This window comes from Microtus ochrogaster, linkage group LG8 (assembly GCF_000317375.1).
Source record: "Microtus ochrogaster isolate Prairie Vole_2 linkage group LG8, MicOch1.0, whole genome shotgun sequence".
NCBI lineage: Eukaryota > Metazoa > Chordata > Mammalia > Rodentia > Cricetidae > Microtus > Microtus ochrogaster.
The window spans coordinates 2,958,523-2,962,672 of record NC_022033.1 but is presented as its reverse complement, the minus strand read 5'-3'; positions in this window follow the sequence as shown (position 1 = coordinate 2,962,672).

Genomic DNA, 4,150 nt, shown 5'->3' with positions numbered 1-4,150 from the left:
TGGTCTCGAACTCACAGAGATCCGCCTGCCTCTGCCTCCCGAGTGCTGGGATTAAAGGCGTGCGCCACCACCGCCCGGCTCAGAGGCAAGTTTTGAGTTTGGTATTTGGTCCTATTTTATTCTTGATGCTGCAACTGAAGGGGAAAAAGCAAATAAATAAATAAATGCCTTTAAACAATGTATAACAGAGGCGGAAAGTGCCCAGAGAAAAGTTGTGTGGAAATGAAAATCTTTGCCTGGACCAGTATCAGCTTCACTGTCTTGCGTGTGGCGCACCTGCCTGCAGTCTGACCACAGACTCCCTGGGTGCAGGCATGGGTCTCAACACCACCAGCCTCTGCTGGGCAGCTGCAGCAGGGGGAGGGGGAGGAGGGACCAACCCTGCTCATGGTGGATCTTGTACTTGCAGTCTGCCCGAGTGCAGGACAATACATTTCCACCCTTTAAGCCACCGGGTTTGGGGTCTTTTGGTAATAACTTAAGGAGATCAGCATGTTTGGTCCACTTGGTTGGGGACTACTCTGAGAAGCCATGGAATAATGGAAGCTCATTCCACTGGGACATCATGAAAAATTCCAAGCAGAAAAAAGGGATTCAAGATGGCATTCTGGTGGGGACCCGGCAAGGAAAGCCACGTCCCAAAACAACCATGGCCCCAGCTCCTGGGGTGACCATGTCCAGAGAGGTTGCACAGGATAGACCTCCATGTCTCTCTGCCCACATCTCTCTTTGTAAGGGAATTGTTACAGCCCACGCATGTTCATGAGCCAGCCCCCAGAAACGTCAGATACCTTCCTGCCAGATTAAAGTGCCAGTGGACATCCACTTCATGACATGAGAGAATTCTGAGGACAAGCGCAGCTGCATAGACCAGTGTGGCCCCTGCCCCCACAGTTGTCCTTGCCTGCTGGAGTGAGCAATTCCTAGTTTTTAGTTTCAGGCCCTCCGCTTGGAGAAGTCCAGAAGCTCTGTTCCCTGCAGTGTTCCACATGGAAAAGAGGCCTGTGTTGAACAGGCGGCTGTTGGCACAGCAAGGAGTTGTATTGGCTCTTTAGAGGCTGGACTGGGACAGACATCACTCGGGAGGGGAAGCAGAGACTGGCTAGGCTTCCTGAAGGGGTCCTAGCTTGATCTTGCCCTCCCTGACGCCATCACTTTTCTGCTTCTCATTTAATTACTGGATCCGTGAGAGGCACTGTCTCAAAAAGTAAGGTAGAAGATATCTGACATTGACCTCGGATTGTCATGTACACACATATATGTGAATGCATACACATACGAAGAGAACAAGTTCACATATATACCACACACATCCAGCATAACCATTTTTCTAATACGGCACTCTCTCACCACTTACAGAATTAACCAATTACATCACCATGGGCAGCTTGGCTTGCTCTCAGCAGGACAATGCAGGCAGGCTTAGGGAGGAACACCACCCCCATGCTTGCTCGCAGGGGAACCTGTGCGTTACAAGAAGCCCTACCTTCTCTGAAGGCCGAGGAGAATACAGTAGGGCTGGTCCCACCCGGGGTGGGAACGTTCAGGTCTTGAGCCTCAAACTTCACCCAGGAGACTAGAGCAACCTCCAACCCTACCTTAAGTGCAACTTTGCTACTCCAAAGACATTCTTTTTTTTTTTCTAGTGATTAACTGTAGCAAAGAGATAGCATCCAACACATGTTAATTATCAAGTCAAATGAAGTATTGTGATGTCATGCCTGTGACAGCCTCATTTTAATTGCCACTTGTGAGACAATGTTCTCTTAGGCATGTTCCTTACGGCTCTTTTTTTTTTTTTATGAAGCCTTGAAAGCTCAGCCAGTGGGGGATGCTCATGCTGCTGGTCCCAAAAGCTGCTCTGCTGTATCCCAACCCTGGAAATGCCCTGTACTGATGGTTCACAGTTCATCAGTTCCACAGCTTGTGGGTTTGTGCTGTCTAATTAAGGGTGGTGGCAGAAAGATGGGCCGATTCCTGCCCTCCAGGTTTATCACTTACCCTAAATAAAGGCAAAAACACACAGAAACTGGGGAAAGGGTCCCTAAGTAGAAAGCACACCTGAGAAGTGAATGAGTGGGTTTCCCATGGGTCAGTGTGTGCCTTTGCTCAACCCTTTTGCTGTGTTTCACCTTGGCTGTTGACTTGATAGAATTGGGAGTCACCTAGGAGACACACCTCTGTGCGTGTCTGTCAGGATTAGCTGAGAGAGTATGACCTGTTGTCAGTGTGATTGGCACCTTCCAGCCAGGTGGGCCAGACGTAAAGAGGTCCCAGGAAATAGAAGTGCCACCTGCCTGCCTCTGCTGCTTCCTGCTGCCACCACCACCATCTCCTGCTCTGCTGTGGGACAATGGTCTGTACCCTGACACTTGTATTTTAAATAAATGCTGATTGGCCAATAGCCAGGCAGGAAGTATAGGTGGGGCAATGAGAATTTTGGGAAGGGGGAAGTTTCAGTCTGCAGTCATCACCCAGACACAGAGGAAACCAAACACAGAGCAAACAAGATGTGACTGCCTCGCCGAAAGAGGTACCAAGACACGTGGCTAACACAGACAAGAATTATGGGCTAATATAAGTTATGAGTTAATAAAAAACCTGAGCTAGTAGGCCAATCAGAGCATAATTAATGTAGACCCCTGTGTGATTTATTTGGGACAGAAACCTCAGTCATCACTGCTCCCATATCAGACTCCAGCTTCCCAACCCTGCACTCTGGACTGGGTGCCAGCAACTGTCCCCGAATCTTCCAGGCTGCCAGCACCAGACTAGGTCAGCTGGTTTGTCCAATCCGTGAACTAAGCAGGTCGTGGGTTCTCAGCCTCTTTAGTGCACAGCTGTATCTTCTTGACCCATCCTGTACCACAAAAGCCAATCTAGTGAATCCTTTTTTTCTGTAGATACATTTATTCTACTGGTTCAGGTCTGATGGAGAGCTCTGCCTAATATAATTTACATGCTCTAAATCCTCCTGGCCTCTGCTGAGGTATACCCACCTCAGTGAGACACCCACCTCAGTGAGACACCCACCTCAGTGAGACACCCACATCAGTGAGACAGCGACCCTATCTTTCTATTGAGCCCCTCCCTGTAGGAAGGGCTGAAAGCCAAGTGAGGATCTGAGGCTTGACTCTCCCTCTAACTCTCTCTCTCTATGATTAGTGGCCCATGTGTGAAAAAAGACAAACCCAGCCAGATGTTGGCTTTGACATGTACTGGGATGAAGGCAGTGTACTGCTGGGTGACAGGAAGAGTCTGTGATACAGCCCCTGACAGTCCATTCACTGCAGACCAAGCCCTGTGAAGAAACATGTTTCTTTCCTGTCGGTGACTCACCCTCTGCCTAGCACAATCCACACGTTACAATTAGCACACACACACCCTAATCTAGATATGGCCTCCTTCCCCGTTACAATTAGCACACACACACCCTAATCTAGATATGGTCTCCTTCCCCGTTACAATTAGCATACACACACCCTAATCTAGATATGGCCTCCTTCCCAGTCCACCTGTCACAGGAATGCAGAATCCAGCTGCTCCTTTTCCCTGATGCCATGAAGATGTCCAGCAGCAAGTTGGATGCAATGGATAGAATATTCTTCTGAAACCGGCTGGTGGTTGTACATGCCTTTCATCCCAGGGTTCAGGAGGCAGAGGCAGGTGGATCTCTGTGAGTTCGAGGCCAGCCTGGTCTACAGAGAGAGTTCCAGGACAGGTTCCAATGCTTCTTTGGCCCCTGTGATATGGCTGTGGCTCATGTTCAGACTCTACAGAGTGGGTCCCTTACATTTTTCCTGTCCCAGGTCACTTTTTTTAGCCACCACCTCTTAGCTTCTCTAGATACCCTAAGGTAACTTGTTACCCACCACCCCTGTACCTCACCTTGTCGTATAAAGACTCCTAACAGCTGAGTTGCATTTGGGATGACTTAAGATCTGTGAATTCTTGGCTTAGATGCTTTTGTTTCTGATGCCTCAGCTTCCTCACCTACAGCTGGAGGGGACAGAGAGCAACCTTGATCTCGGTGTAGATTCTGTTGCATACAGAACACCCGGCTAAGCCCCAGTCCCTAGCTGTTACTCTGGACATCACCTTAAGTCTGCGGTGGGGAAGGTCCTGGGAGAAAATGAACGTTTCAGTGATG